The sequence below is a fragment of the Ailuropoda melanoleuca genome, chromosome 15 (assembly GCF_002007445.2).
Source record: "Ailuropoda melanoleuca isolate Jingjing chromosome 15, ASM200744v2, whole genome shotgun sequence".
Lineage (NCBI taxonomy): Eukaryota > Metazoa > Chordata > Mammalia > Carnivora > Ursidae > Ailuropoda > Ailuropoda melanoleuca.
The window spans coordinates 29123316-29139969 of NC_048232.1; the positions used below are offsets into that span (position 1 = coordinate 29123316).

The 16654-nt window shown below is 45.6% G+C and overlaps 1 long non-coding RNA gene across 1 annotated transcript in view; it reads left to right on the forward strand.

Annotated features, from left to right (window-relative positions):
* LOC109490298 overlaps positions 1-14106 on the forward strand; it is a 28983-nt gene extending 14877 nt beyond the window's left edge. The window contains exons 3-4 of the long non-coding RNA XR_004620703.1: positions 8437-8503; positions 9750-14106. This is a non-coding gene — a long non-coding RNA (uncharacterized LOC109490298). The remainder of the gene's footprint in view (positions 1-8436; positions 8504-9749) is intronic.
* The last annotated feature ends 2548 nt before the right edge of the window (positions 14107-16654 follow it).

Sequence of the window (16654 nt, forward strand, 5' to 3'; positions counted from 1 at the left end):
AGCACCGTGCCTGACTGTCTACTGTTTCTTTTCATCCTCACATCCTGGAGGAAGGTAGTTTTCTGTGTGTAAGCGGGTTAACTGAGACCAGTAAATGTTAGGCACCTTCCTTTGCTCCCCTCCCCTCCCCTCTCCCCTCCTCTCCTCTCCCCTTTCCCCCCCTCTCCTCTCCCCTTTCCCCTCCCCTCCTCTCCCCTTTCCCCTCCTCTCCCCTCCCCTCCCCTCCCCTCTCCTCTCCTTTTCCAGAAGCACACAGGTACACATCCTAAGAGGCTTTGCAAACTGGCCCAGAGCGGCCCCGCGCCTCATGCCTCCCTTCATGAAACACTCCTTGGAGGACTCACAATCGAGCTGTGGCCGCCTCTCACAAAGCCTTCCATCATCCCCACCAGGGCTTCTGCTAAAACCCCAGAAGTGGTTAGCACTATTTTTATCAAGAGCAAATAGAAAATAATAATTTCCTCAGGATACACATCCTCTCAGCACAGGAAAAAAAAAAGTTCTCGTTTTGACAGAAAAAAGAAAGGTATAAACAGTTGGTTGAGAGCTCGCTGCGTTTTTTTTTTTTTTTGTTTTTTTCACATTATCTACTCTCCTCCTCTGACCGCAGCGCGGGGAGATTCTGGGCTCCCAAGGGGTCCCTCGAGGGCCTTCAGTCCTCTCCCGTGGTTTGCATTCGGGCAGATAGGACTCCATCTCATTTCTAAGCCTGCCCAGAGTGGAGCCGGCCTGGTACAGCCCTGCCTGTCAGGAAACCCTTCCCGGGCCCTACGCAAGCCCGGGCGCTGCCCTCTGGGGCCCCCTTCTCCTGACGCGTCCTCGGGGAGGGGGCGCACATCCCCACCATGGCCCGAGTGTCAACAAACTTGAAGACTCAGAGCCAATCACTTCCCTTTGCCAGACCCAACACGACACATTTCTTCCTTTCACGTGTCTTTTTGGGTCCTGCGTTCTCAGCGGTGTTTTTGGCTTTGCCCCCTGCGCCATGGGCGGTCTCCCCCTCCTGAAGGAGAGCCCTTCCTGGGCTCCCCCATGATGGGAGTCTCAGGTTTCTTTTCAGCTCCAGAAATAGCTCAGTTCACTCAGGATCGCCATGAGATTTTTTGACTAGCTCCTAAAAATAATGCTGGCTAAAAGTATTTCTCAATTTTGTGTACCTGTGGGAAATTAACTGCACATTTCCCCACAGAAGGTGATACACACAGAAGGCCTGAATCCATTTGCTGGTCTAAATTGTGGCTGGGTTTTTGAAGGTGAAGAACAGTTATGGTAGAGTTAACTTCAGATAAAAAAAAATCATCACTAGCTTCTCATCTTGTTCTGGTGATATTAATATGAGAAACATAATCTATTATCCTGAAATATTAGAATTTGACATAAATGGGTCCCCACATAGATTGATGAGTCCAATCAAACAGAAGGAAAGAAACCAAATAATTGCTAAGAGTCTTGCAAATGTCCATGGAACTCTTCGCACTTTTTGATGGCAGTTAAAGCCCAATGGTTACCCACTGTTTACAGAGCTATTCTGGAGATGTGCTGGGCCCTTTATCCAGTTCTGAAATAGACCTGACCATTCCCAGCTCCAGAGTTCATATTCTATGAAATTTGGTTCTGCATGTGCTGAACAACTGCTTGGCATTAACTTCTCATGTATGAAATATAAATCACTGCCATGTCAAATAGACCTTTTAGGCATAATGTCAAGTTTTGGCTCTTGGTTGGCTAACCCCACTCTAGAAATGAACCAGTGAGACCATTCCAGATTTTCCAAGCGTCTTAAATTAAGGAAATTCCAGCTCACCACGTGAAATCCTTTTTACAGAGAAAAGGAAATATGGCTCAAGCTGGTGACTTATTTTGATAAACAGCTTGTAAATTCTGGGGAAAAAAATCAGGAAGATCATCGCTGTACATAAAAGTGGCAACTGACTGATGAGTCAAGAGTACACTCAAAATATTATTTTTAAAGGTTTAACTTATAAAGGTTGCTTACATGTTGTTGTTTTAAAAAATAAATAGTAGTTACATTTTTAGAACATTTACTTTCATGGAATAAACAAGGTAAGATGTTATCTCATTAATTTTTATAAATGAGATCTGGTTGGGTAGGCAGTTTATCACCACCTACAAATGAATAAAAGCAAAGGGAGTTTCAGAGTCTCTCTGAGGTCACAAATGATAGTGGTGGGATGATGAATTCACACACACACAGAAGTGAGGGGACTAACATCCTATTCCTTGTCTGAAATATATTATCCAGAAGCCCGCCAATGGACCAAAGGCACGTGAGAGCTTTCTGATGTCTTTTGTTTCCCGCCGCTAGGGGGTAAAGTTATTCATCCAAGAAGATAAAATCACAGAATATAAAGACTGAATGAATTTTGGAGAGCCTTTAAGCCAGTTCTCTCCTTTCTATCGATAAAGGCAAATTAGGCCTCCTTGAGATTATCCCACATCAGGAACGCATGCTTAACTCATGCCTATAACATGAGACTTCTGGCTCTTCCATGACATCAACTGAAGGCAACAGGGAACACACTTTCATTTATGGAGTCATAAAGCAAATTCAAAGTCCATTTAGGTCAGGAGGGCTCTTTTCTTCATATACTCGACACTTCTGGTGTCTATTTGGGGGCTTACTGTTAAAAGTGTTCATAGACTGTCCATAAGGTACCATATGTTTCTTTTGGTAAATCAAAAGTAGTTTTTATGTTATATGTGGGAGCAGGTCTCATCTACTAGCATAAAACACTATCATAAACTTCCAATTCACCCCCCCCAACCCAAAGGCATTCCATTTTGCATGTTGTTGGCAACTGCTTCCAAGGAACATGCACCATGTGAAAAAGTAATTACCGCCTTGCCTAAGGAATGAAGCTGATTCTATCAGCAAGCCTAGGCTTCTGCAGATAACAAGGGAGCAAAGCCAGGGCTTACTAAGAATACTGCAGGTTTTTTCACCTTTTGAAAATTCATTCTTTTCTAATGATTAGGTATGGAAAAAAGTGAGTTAAGGACTGCTTGACAGTTTGCTCAATAGAAGCTCTGTAATATCACCTCCCTTCTCCTTCTTTGATATAGAACCAGCCATCTGTATCGGCGGCTTCTCTCCCTCTTTAATAAGTTGTAAATTGAGCAACATAATTCTTCCCATGTCTCAGACTAGTCAGCCAAAATACTGTGTTCAGAAATTGGCTGGCTGTATGTTATAACTTGTCTGTCATCACTTTCTTTCATTACAGTCCTGTGGTTGGTTTTTGCAGACTTTCAGGACCTATTCACTAGCGGTTCACTTAATTTGGGTGTATGCTCTATGTTCTTCTGTGCTTGCGTTAGACCGAAATGCCACATTCCACAACTGCATCCAGATGATCACTGAGCACGTAAAAGGGTCAGTGTGGGGGTTTGCCAAGTCCGCTTCTGTAAGACTTCTCTCTTCACAATTGATAAGATTGAGCACACGCATCAACTTTTGTCTGCTGTGTTGTCATTGCGCAGAAATGGCCCCTTCTTGAGTCCTGTAGTTCACTCTCCTTTTACTTCTGAATGTATCTGAAAGGAACACTTATAAGGTCCAGGGAGAGAAAGGATTTTCCTTTTGATTATCCTCCTTTTGAGCTTTTCAGAAATGGACTCTCTGCCAGTGGATGTATTTAGAAAGGGAGTGTGCTTCTGTGTTAACTGGAAGATGGGAATAGGCACTTGCTAAAATTCTTCTGAAATTCAGATTTGCTGAAACGGCACCAACAGTTCAACATAGGTGAGCCAAGGGAAGCTTGATTAATGTAAGTGGAAGGTTTTTGTTTTGTTGTTATTATTAGTTTTACCTGAAAACGTAGCAGCGTTCTTCANGTTCAACATAGGTGAGCCAAGGGAAGCTTGATTAATGTAAGTGGAAGGTTTTTGTTTTGTTGTTATTATTAGCTTTACCTGAAAACGTAGCAGCGTTCTTCATTTTTTTTTTTAAGACTTTATTAATTTATTTGAGAGAGAGAGTGAGAGAGAGTGAGGACAAGCAGCAGGGAGAGGGAGAAGGAGGCTCACCGTTGAGCAGGGAGCCTAGCGCAGGGCTCAATCCCAGGATCCCGGGACCATGACCTGAGCCAAAGGCAGATGTTTAACTGACTGAGCCACCCAGGCTCCCCCCTTCATTGGTTTTGTTTCCGTTGGGACAGTCATATGGGATAAGGGTTTTTGTTTTGGAGCAAGAGCAGAGCAGTGCTGTTTGTCTGGTGTGTGGGAAATCAACTTATATCATGAAGCATGTTGCAGCTGCTTCTGTGGGGGCTGCCTGAGACGGGTGCAGCCTTTCCTGAAGGAAGTAGGCCCCAGTGGGTGATTCAAGGCAACGGTAAGATGTGCCCGATCTACGGACCATCTCCCCATACAGTGATGATTATCTACAGCCAGCAAAAACAGGTAATCATCACATCTCCTGGTTGGGGTGATAAACAACTCAAGCGTCGACTGGTAGAGCATATCTGTGGGCTCACAGTTCAAGACAACCGTGCAGGGAGGAGGGAAATGGAGGAAATACAGTTTTATTTCCCAGTGACTCCCCTGATCTGAATTAAGGTGGGAACTGAGGAGAACATCTATAAAAATAGCAGCGTGCAAACTTCCGAAAGATGGGGCCATGCCCATTTAACAGTTTGAGTCCTAAACACTTTCTGGTTATTGTACAAGGAGTAAAAATTCCTCAGGGATAAATCAGAGCTCTAGAATTTTTGATGATCTCTGCATATGTCAGAGAACAACAGCCATTCTATATCAGGCCAATTTAAGAAAGCCATGTGACACCTACTTCCCTGAACACCAAAGACACTGGCAACTGGTTGAGAAGAAAAGATCCAAATGTTCTTTCTCAGACAATCATTAGTTCATTGACTTGATCACTGTCATCCAACCTCAGCATAATTACAAGATAATTTGGAACATATCAAAGACTCAGAGTATCACCATGGAGATTTTCTCCAAGGCTTCATAAACACAATGATTAATAAAGCAATTTCAAGGGACTATAACCTTGGGCTGTGGTTCACATGAATGGGACTTAGTAACATTAAATACCAAAATGATTTATATATGTACGTGGGGTCATATAAAAAGACGTGGGGGGCTGCTTAGCCACTAGAGAAGACCTAAGATTTCCTTGTTTCCCTGTATGTATGTGGCCTTGTGTCAAGTGTAGAACTGTGGGCCAGCCCCTCGCCATTCTGGGTCCAGTTTTCTGATCTGTCGAATGGTGCCACCAAGGTAGGCCCTACCTTCCTCCTGAGGCTTGTGAAAGCAGTATCTGCATCCTTGCCTGTGGCTTTCAGAAAGTCCGATAATGGTAGAGAAGTGAGTGTCTGAGTGTTAAAGTCAATTACCAAGGATGCTTCCGTGTGTAGCCCTGTAGGCAGAGCTGCCACTTACTGTCCCATGCGTCCCCACTCTTCCCTCAACTCACAGCCCACAGAGTGCCCCATGTCCCCTGAGCCGTGGCCAGCCCTACAGTGAGCAAGCCTATCAAATGCAAACATCCGGAGGTTTTCGACTCTGAAGTGTCTTACAGAAAATAGAGCCAGGAGCTCCATCTGGCACTCCATTTGCTAAATGTCCCATTGATGTCAAATACCAGAAAATGTGGCTGTTTAAAATCCCAGGGAATAAGATTTCCACTCAGCAGCTTTCTAATGGACACGCACCGCACTCTGTGAAGCAAAAGCCGTCCCCTGCGTGGTCTGGTCACAGGACCTTGCACACCAGCTCGTGGGGCCTCCGTGGTGAGGGCCACAGACGCGGGGCTGAGGAAGAAGGCTGCTGAGCTTCAGTGGCTATGGATATGCTGGGTGCCGACAGAGGGCAGTGTTGCATATCTGCAGAAGCCACACTCGCAACCTAAGGAGACCACCAAAGCGCTTCACCTGTGGCCTTCCTCCTCACTCCGGCACCAGTCTAACAGCAAACACGAGCAATTAAAGCAGCTGGACCACGCAAACTCCGACTTCTGGTCAAAGATCTTATTGCTTCATCGCCACTTTTATGTTGCAAGGGGCTGCCTAATAATTTTCAGTCGTTCCTCCCCAGTCCTTTCCTGCAGAAGGCCACATGCATTAGCCTCACAGTGCAGAAGACAGACCCGGGGAGGTGAACTGGCTGGCTGGAGTCATTCAGTCCAGAACCAGACAGGGCTAGAGAGAAAACTCGGGGTTGTTGCAGTCCATGCTGGGGAGTTCTCAAAATGGCCCCGTACTGTCTTTGAATGAAAACCATCGACAGCCTTCATTTACTCTTGATTAATTAGGATGGTCGTCTGGCTTGGCAGTTCACTGGGACTTCACAGATGGGTTCTTTCTCCACCAGCCCCTAACTGCCATTTATCTCCTTTAAAGTTGCTTACTGATGACCAAACCGCCTAATTAGGCCTCTTCTGCAGCCCAAAGAAGGAGACAGGGAGGGATGGGAAATGGACACATAAAACCAGGCCAAACAGTGAGACTGATTCAAGCATTCAGGAGTATTTAGCGCTTAACCCCTCCGTGTCTCCTCCCTACTATTAGCTAACTGAGAAGAGATTGGCCAGTGCTAGGGAGCTGTCAGATCTTTCTCTTGCACTCCACCGCCACTGACCCCTTTACTCCTACACAATCTCTCTTTGCATCCCACATTCTGAAGGCATGGAATCATTTTTTGGCTAGTCGCATATTGGCTTTGGTGTCACCTACACACACAGCCTTACTGCTTCATCTGAGGCCCGGTGACACGTTCTATTATGTAATGTGCTGGCAGTTGAGTGAGACTCAAACCCTCCCCGTCACGTATGAAGTGTCATCTCTAAAGTGGAGACCGTTTCTTGCAAAATGGCGTTGATAAATTGATAAATGGAATCAGCTGACAAACAGCCCATAACAATGCCATATCCTCTCATCGCCGAGTTCTCTCTAAGACACCGTTAGGCGAGAGAAGACTTTATGACCTAAGTACGTGCCGTTATATATTCTGGAATGACAAAGGGACAAGAATTTGCAGGCAAATCCTGACAGTAAACGTGCACTTGTCCCTTGTTGCAGTGGGCCTGGCAGAGCACAAGGGTCAGGGCCTGAGTGGCACGTCAGGTAGCAGAAATATCTGGTTTGAGGCTGTGAAAAATTCACCTCTCTGGTGGCAGCTCTGTCTGGCACCTCGTTCAACCACCTAGAAAAGACTGTTGGCCCCCAGATAGGCAAGTGTTACTTTCGCTCTTAGTAAGCCCTGTGCCAGTCTTGGGGCAGTCGGAAAGGGTGGAGGGGAGCTCAGTGCTTTGATGGCCCAGGCCTGGTCTAAAGGGACACACCCAAGTCTGAAAGGTTTGTGCCCACATCCTTTCCGCTGCAGCTGGGTTGCTGGTGGCAATCGTCTCTGCAGGATCTTGCGGACGCGGTGCCAATTAGAACTGGATCTTGATATAAATGCGCCATGTGCTTATTCTTCTCATATATATTTTAAATCTGTCCGAGGGATTCAGAGACCACTGGAAAAACACTGGGCCCAATGTTTGTACAAGTTTCTCCGATCCAAAATGGCACCTTGTGCCTTGGATGCAGCTGCTGTTTCATCTCAAATGTCATCCACGAGAGAACTCTTACAGCTAACGTAGTCCAGCTTCTCACCTTGTGCACAAGGACACTGAACCGCAGAAGTGTCATGACTTGTCCCCAAGTTGTGACGATGTGCGTATAGAGTCTGCTTCTAAACTCTGAAGGGTTCAAGTTTGACTCCTCCAGTCACTGCTCAACAGAACCTGAGTCTTTTTTTTTTAAGATTTTATTTATTTATTTTAGAAAGTGAGAGAATGTGTGTGGGTACGTGCGGGGAAATATAGAAGGGGAGGGAGAGGGGGAGGAAGAGAGGGAGAGAGAAGGAGAGAGAATCTTGAGCAGACTCTGTATGGAGAGTGAGCCTGTCTCAGGGCTCCATCTCCAAACCCTGAGATCATGATCTGAGCTGAAACCAAGAGTTGGATGCTTAACCGACTGAGCCGCCCAGGCGTCCCAGAACCTCTCTGAGTCCTGCATTACTCTTTGCTACCTTTTGACTTATTGAGAAGATGACATGAATGAGCACACAAGTTTTAGTGTGCCTCAGAATTGCCTGGAATATTTGTTAAAAATGCAGACTCTGGACTCTCTCCCTATACTCCAGCAGAGATTGGGATCAGGGTCCCATGGGCCATTCTTTGTGGAACACGGTGGAGACAAGTGTGGGTCTTGCTGTTGTGGTGGAATGGCCACAGGCAGGTGTCTCTTCACTCTGTTTTCTAGCCTCAGCTCAGCCATTGACAGATATGACCCCAAGACTGTAGCTTCCTTTGCTGAGTAGAAATACTGATGAGCCTTATTCTCCTTACACCCCGTCTCCATTACTCTCTCTTCTGGATCATCACATCTCTGCTCCCTTGGCTCTATTAAGGACACAGAAATGCACCTCCCGTCTAGCTGTTTGCCTTATTGTGCCTGTGGAAGGTTTGCCATTGAGGGTAAGTGTGAACCCATGCCTACATTACAGAGCAGAGGCCAGTGTGTCTTAACTTGCTACTCTCTGTCACTAGGACAGGACGAGACAAAGCTGGGACTTTCATTCATGGGCTTATTGGTGAAGATGTTACGTGGTATCCATAAAACCTAGTGTTTCTTGGGATGCCTGGGTGGCTCAGTCAGTTAAGAGTCTGTCTTCGGCTCAGGTCATGATCCCAGGGTCCTGGGATCGAGTGCCACATCGGACTCTCTGCTCTCTGGGAAGCCTGCTTCTCCCTTTGTCTGCTTTTTCCTCTGCTTGTGCTCTCTCTCTCTGACAAATAAATAAGATCTTTAAAAAAATAACCCTGGTGTTTCTTTACTAACACTTACATTGTTCATGTGATAGAATAAAACACATTTGTAATTGGCATTTAAGTATAGATCCACATATCTACGCCAACCCAGTGAGGCTCAATGTGTTGTTATTTCTAATTCTGACCACAGCAAATTTCCTATCATTTTCTCTAGAACTAGAAAAATTAAAGTCAATGACAACAATGAGAACATAATTCACTGAGTAGTTTCTGTTGTGCCCACAATTTGAATTATTTATTACATACTTCAAAATATTTCAGTACTGTCCAAACACTTTATAAAAACCTATATTTCTTTTTTAAAAATGTCCTGATTTTGTTTATTGAAAGGACGAAATTGTAATCAAGGGAAATTGAAGAGAAAATAATTCACTATTCAAATACATCAGCTGATTTTATTCTTTTTAATTTCCTTTCTGTCCTGCACAGCTATACTTGCAATTCAAGAAGGTGTGTTTTCTATCTCAGCTCGGCTATTAGCAAATGTGATTCTGAGAAAAGAGCTTAACTTTATTTATTTTTTTTAAAGATTTTATTTATTTGAGAGAGAGAGAGCGTGAGCACAAGCAGGGGGAGGGACAGAGGCAGAGGGAGAAGCAGACTCCCCACTGAGCAGGGAGCCCGATGTGGGGCTCGATCCCAGGACCCTGGGAGCATGACCTGAGCCGAAGGCAAACACTTAACTGACTGAGCCACCCAGGCGTCCCAGGAGCTTCACTTTAATAAGTGGGAATAAATGTCCAGCTCATTCACTCACTGGGTAGTCATGGACATCTGGGGATAATACAGGTGAAAATGATTTACATATTATAAAGTGCCTTAGATGCCAAAAAGATTGTTATTTTGATCAGAGTCTCTCATTTCATGATGATGTTCTCTATCTCTCCAAAAGCTGTTGTCATCTGTTTTTAGAGGGTGGCAAATACAAGGTAAAATGAAGAAAAATAAAAAGATCTGCAAAGATTTCAGAGTATTTGACCCAAAGAAGAAAAAACTGAAAATCTACTTCTCAAGTCTGTGAAGGCCTGTGATAAGGTGAGAGTGGGAACCAGCTGTTACCCATCTCTGCAGAGATCAAATACAGAATTTATGAGCTCAGCTAAAGAAAAAAATTAAGTTTTTTAAAGATCAACTTCCTGACCATGGCAATTTTTACCAACTAGAAGGGATCAGAATAGCACAAGTTCTTCTGCCTTGAGTCTTGACGAATACAACATTTATCTAAGATCATGTATGAACTGCCCTGAAACTTCGCGGTGTAACCCAAGAAAGCACCATTTTACAGTGCTCATGGAATCTGTGGGTCAGGCACAGTGAGAATGGTTTCTGTCTGCTCCACAGTGACTGGGGACTCAGTTGGAAAGATGAAAAACCCGGGAGTAGCTGACACGGTTGGGATGGCGATGTCTTTATGTTTCTTTACTCACAGGTCAAATGCCTGGGGTCATGCTGGGCATCTCTGCTGATGTAGTATCAAGACCTCTCCGTGTCACTACTGCACGTGGGTCAGGGTGGTTGAAGTCTTACATATGACTCTAAGCTCCAAGAGCAAGTTCAAAAGCCGCACGGTCTTTATCACTTAGCTGTGGAATCATATAAATGCCACTTCTGCTCAACTAGGATGGGCAGAGTACTCAGAATCCAATCCGGATTCAAGGGGAGGGAATGCAGATGTTAGTTTTCACTGCAAGGGTGTCAAAGAATTTGTAGCCATGTTTGAAAACCAACACAAAGAATTGACTGTAGTTTATTTATTCAACTAACCAGCATTTGTTAAGCGCAGATTCCAGCCTCTAGGTTGGGAAAACTAAAAAGAATTCGGCATGTCCGTGTCTGCCTCAAGGAGTTCAGGGTCTGGTCATGATGGCAAAGATAGCCCCGAGTCAAGGTGACACACTTGGAGAGGAACCCTGAGAAGCCCATTTAGATTTTCTGCCACTAAGGCCTATTCATTTTCTAGGACTGAATGCTCTAGGGAAAAAATTCCCAGTCCTTCTGAATTCAACCAAGCTACAAGTAGCTTTTCAATTTGTTTTTATTTCTACCCTTTGGCTTGTGCTTTCTGGATTGTGGGCACTGGGATTCCTAATCTTTGGCAACGAGTCCTATTCTAAATGTAAACAGATGGAGAAGGTGCCAACATGGCCGAGCATGGCGCACTCTAATGCAGTAACATGCTGACACTGGTTGGGCGAATGTAGCTGCATTAAACAACTGTGTTTGCTCAGCCCTTTCCAGGAGGGCTCCAAAGTTGCATATCAGGGAGGCGCACAGCCAATGCCTCTCTCAGGGTCCACCTGGGAGGGACTGGGGGGTGCCATTTCAGTGCAGGAGACATTTGAGTAGCAGCCTGTGTCTGAGCTTTCAGGGGAATATACCATGTTAGCTCCAGCAACTTTTCATCATTTCTTTTGTATTTCCCAGCCTTTGATTTTTTTGCAGTACAATTAAGCAACCTCAAATCAGCCTCCTACTGCCACCACTTAAAATAAATTCATGACTGAAATTGACCCCATTGCCAGGTTGACCACACTTGACTCAGAACCAGTTTTCTATTCGTTCTGACCACACTTGACTCAGAATCAGTTTTCTATTCGTTCAGTCTCTTCCTATCCTTCCTCGTTGACACAGGAAGGATTGCATGAGCTCAGTTCACCTTCCAGCCCAGTAGCATGGTTTTCTTTGCTTTGCTTTCCTTGGTCGGGGCCAGAGGATGTAACACTCTATTGCTGCCAGTGAAGGGATGCCTGCCCAGAAAATCACTTCTCCAAAAATCTCTCCCTCTGGCCTGGACAAAATGTCCACCACCGATTGCCACTCTGATAGTCTTGTGGCATCATCACCTCTAGAAAGTTCAGGAAAAGTCACATGTCCTCTGGTTAAGTGTGTTCACTCAAGCAATAGTGGCTGTAATAATCAATATTTACTGAGCACGTAGAATGTGCCAGGTAACTTTGCTAATCTCTTTTCTTGCAATCTCATGAAATCCAGACTCTATGAGTGGCAACTTTGTGGTTCTATCACTATTATTATTCATTTCCTAGATGAGGAAACTAGGTCTTCTAGAGGTTAAATAGCTTGCCCTAGGCACTGTGGGTAAGTTATCAGAGCCAGGATTTGAACCCAAGTCTGCCTTACTCTAAAACTCTTGTTTACAGTTTACAGTACTGCGTAACTGGACGGTTGTGCCGTTGGCAAACCCAGGACTCTGGGAGTTTGGGATACCTGACAGGCATGCTTTGATGGTGAGGGTTGGGGGAGAGAAAGAGCACAGTATTCTTCTTTAGGGAGAGCACTCAGGACCTAAAAAGATGCAAAAATAGGATGTGGGAGGATGCTGGACATAGGTCTACACATTTAGGATTTATTGAACACACCCTATGTACAGAGAATGATACCAGGTGCAGGGGTGTGCGGTTAGCCTAGTCTCCCCATGGCCCAGCACACTTCATCTGCTCCTACTCGCTGGCTCTGGGCTAACGGCAGGAAGTGTCCAGGGGCTTCCAGGCAGCCCCATGTTACATTCTCCTTATTCCCTGGCTTTTAGCCCACTGTGTTTCCCTGCCATCTGCCAGAGACACATCCTTGTCATCGATGGCTGGGACTGATGATGGCTTGTCAAATAAAACTGACAACAACTATAGCAACAGTAGCTCATATTTACTGAGCACTTACTAAGTGCCAGGCAGCTGTGAGTTGTTTACATTTAGTGCTTGTAACCCTCCTCATCACTCAGGATGGCGATTGCCATTATAATCCCCAGGAGCTGAGGCACAGAAAGGTTTAGGGACTTAGAAAGCTTTGTATCTTTCTTTGGGTCAGTTGGGATCGGTGTCTCACGCCACCTCCTGCACTGTTTTCTGCCCCTATGGTGGTGAGTGGGTTTGGAGGAATTACTGGTACAGTGAAGTCAGGAGTACTGTACAGGGACCAGCAAGGGGAGAGCAGGAGTCAGTCCTGAGAGGCAAGAGGAAAACCTCTTGTCAGTCTCAAGAACAGTGACATGGGTGTTTTCCCTTCTGGAAGACATAACCACCCACTTGGCTCAGCCAGAGTGAATGGACATCCTGGTCCTCTGCGATCTGCAGGGGGCTGCCCAGATGGGACTCATTCCCAGGGGTCCTGACTTAGTCCCTGAAGTTACAGGACACTCAGAGATGGCACTTCCATTCGTGTGTAGCAGGAACACCCAGGTGGAAGAAATTAAGGAAAAGCAGGCCCCCAGTACCCCAGAGCGCAGCAGTCTTCTGCTGAGTGGCTTGGAAACCCAGAAAAGCCCCCGATGGGAGCAGCAGGAGCTTTGTTGGTGACCCAGTGGACTCGGGGCAGCTGGGCTCGCAGCATGTTGTCATCCTGGGCTTGTCCCTGATGGACTGGAAGTACTTTCCTCAAAGTAAGCACTTAGTGCTGACTGAGAGAATCGATGGGAGAGAGGGGGCTTGGAGGTGCCAGTGGAATCATAAATATTTTATACTGTTGAATCAAATGGAAAAGGCAAAGCTATTTCTTTTTCAAATGGAAGTGGTGGAGACTTCATTCCATTCAAGATTAATAGGTGCTCTGCCCAGTCATCAGAGCTTGGAGAACAAAGCAAAACGAATAGCCAAGAGTTGAAGCACAAGAGTCAAGCTAGAACATCCCGGACTGGAGAGGGGGGTTTAGGCGTAAACCCTGAAGGTCCCAAGGCAGGCGGTCTGCAGATACGTCTTCCTTCATGCACTCCTAGACAGCGTGGCTAGTTGGGGCATTATTTTCAAAGCACCGGAAGATTCAGGTGATGCTTGTTAAGTTACAGTTGACCCTGAACAAACACACGGGTTGGGCTGCCAACCCCCTGTGCAGGAAAAAATCCACCTGTAACTTTTCACTCCCCCCCAACTTAACGATGAATAGCCTACTGCTGATGGAAGGCTTACTGATAACATAAATGGTCAGTTAGTTAACACATATTTTGTATGTTATATATACACTATACCTTGTTCTTGTGATAAAGTAAGATAGAGAAAAGAAAAAGTAATTAATATCATAAGGATGAGAAAATACATTTACAGGACTGTGTTGTATTTATTTTAAAAATCTGTGTCTAAGTGGACCCACACAGTTTAAACCCCTGCTGTTCAAAGGCAGCTGTACTTATATAATATGAATAATAGTGCTCAAATAGAGTATGTGTCTTGTGAGTTTGGGCTGGGGCCACAAAACCAGAGCTTTAGTGTGCAGTCCTGTGGGTGGAGAACCGGGAGGAATGGCCTCATCCTNAACTCCCCTGATCTGAATTAAGGTGGGAACTGAGGAGAACATCTATAAAAATAGCAGCATGCAAACTTCCGAAAGATGGGGCCATGCCCATTTAACAGTTTGAGTCCTAAACACTTTCTGGTTATTGTACAAGGAGTAAAAATTCCTCAGGGATAAATCAGAGCTCTAGAATTTTTGATGATCTCTGCATATGTCAGAGAACAACAGCCATTCTATATCAGGCCAATTTAAGAAAGCCATGTGATATCTACTTCCCTGAACACCAAAGACACTGGCAACTGGTTGAGAAGAAAAGATCCAAATGTTCTTTCTCAGACAATCATTAGTTCATTGACTTGATCACTGTCATCCAACCTCAGCATAATTACAAGATAATTTGGAACATATCAAAGACTCAGAGTATCACCATGGAGATTTTCTCCAAGGCTTCATAAACACAATGATTAATAAAGCAATTTCAAGGGACTATAACCTTGGGCTGTGGTTCACATGAATGGGACTTAGTAACATTAAATACCAAAATGATTTATATATGTACGTGGGGTCATATAAAAAGACGTGGGGGGCTGCTTAGCCACTAGAGAAGACCTAAGATTTCCTTGTTTCCCTGTATGTATGTGGCCTTGTGTCAAGTGTAGAACTGTGGGCCAGCCCCTCGCCATTCTGGGTCCAGTTTTCTGATCTGTCGAATGGTGCCACCAAGGTAGGCCCTACCTTCCTCCTGAGGCTTGTGAAAGCAGTATCTGCATCCTTGCCTGTGGCTTTCAGAAAGTCCGATAATGGTAGAGAAGTGAGTGTCTGAGTGTTAAAGTCAATTACCAAGGATGCTTCCGTGTGTAGCCCTGTAGGCAGAGCTGCCACTTACTGTCCCATGCGTCCCCACTCTTCCCTCAACTCACAGCCCACAGAGTGCCCCACGTCCCCTGAGCCGTGGCCAGCCCTACAGTGAGCAAGCCTATCAAATGCAAACATCCGGAGGTTTTCGACTCTGAAGTGTCTTACAGAAAATAGAGCCAGGAGCTCCATCTGGCACTCCATTTGCTAAATGTCCCATTGATGTCAAATACCAGAAAATGTGGCTGTTTAAAATCCCAGGGAATAAGATTTCCACTCAGCAGCTTTCTAATGGACACGCACCGCACTCTGTGAAGCAAAAGCCGTCCCCTGCGTGGTCTGGTCACAGGCCCTTGCACACCAGCTCCTGGGGCCTCCGCGGTGAGGGCCACAGACGCGGGGCTGAGGAAGAAGGCTGCTGAGCTTCAGTGGCTATGGATATGCTGGGTGCCGACAGAGGGCAGTGTTGCATATCTGCAGAAGCCACACTCGCAACCTAAGGAGACCACCAAAGCGCTTCACCTGTGGCCTTCCTCCTCACTCTGGCACCAGTCTAACAGCAAACACGAGCAATTAAAGCAGCTGGACCACGCAAACTCCGACTTCTGGTCAAAGATCTTATTGCTTCATCGCCACTTTTATGTTGCAAGGGGCTGCCTAATAATTTTCAGTCGTTCCTCCCCAGTCCTTTCCTGCAGAAGGCCACATGCATTAGCCTCACAGTGCAGAAGACAGACCCGGGGAGGTGAACTGGCTGGCTGGAGTCATTCAGTCCAGAACCAGACAGGGCTAGAGAGAAAACTCGGGGTTGTTGCAGTCCATGCTGGGGAGTTCTCAAAATGGCCCCGTACTGTCTTTGAATGAAAACCATCGACAGCCTTCATTTACTCTTGATTAATTAAGATGGTCGTCTGGCTTGGCAGTTCACTGGGACTTCACAGATGGGTTCTTTCTCCACCAGCCCCTAACTGCCATTTATCTCCTTTAAAGTTGCTTACTGATGACCAAACCGCCTAATTAGGCCTCTTCTGCAGCCCAAAGAAGGAGACAGGGAGGGATGGGAAACGGACACATAAAACCAGGCCAAACAGTGAGACTGATTCAAGCATTCAGGAGTATTTAGCGCTTAACCCCTCCGTGTCTCCTCCCTACTATTAGCTAACTGAGAAGAGATTGGCCAGTGCTAGGGAGCTGTCAGATCTTTCTCTTGCACTCCACCGCCACTGACCCCTTTACTCCTACACAATCTCTCTTTGCATCCCACATTCTGAAGGCATGGAATCATTTTTTGGCTAGTCGCATATTGGCTTTGGTGTCACCTACACACACAGCCTTACTGCTTCATCTGAGGCCCGGTGACACGTTCTATTATGTAATGTGCTGGCAGTTGAGTGAGACTCAAACCCTCCCCGTCACGTATGAAGTGTCATCTCTAAAGTGGAGACCGTTTCTTGCAAAATGGCGTTGATAAATTGATAAATGGAATCAGCTGACAAACAGCCCATAACAATGCCATATCCTCTCATCGCCGAGTTCTCTCTAAGACACCGTTAGGCGAGAGAAGACTTTATGACCTAAGTACGTGCCGTTATATATTCTGGAATGACAAAGGGACAAGAATTTGCAGGCAAATCCTGACAGTAAACGTGCACTTGTCCCTTGTTGCAGTGGGCCTGGCAGAGCACAAGGGTCAGGGCCTGAGTG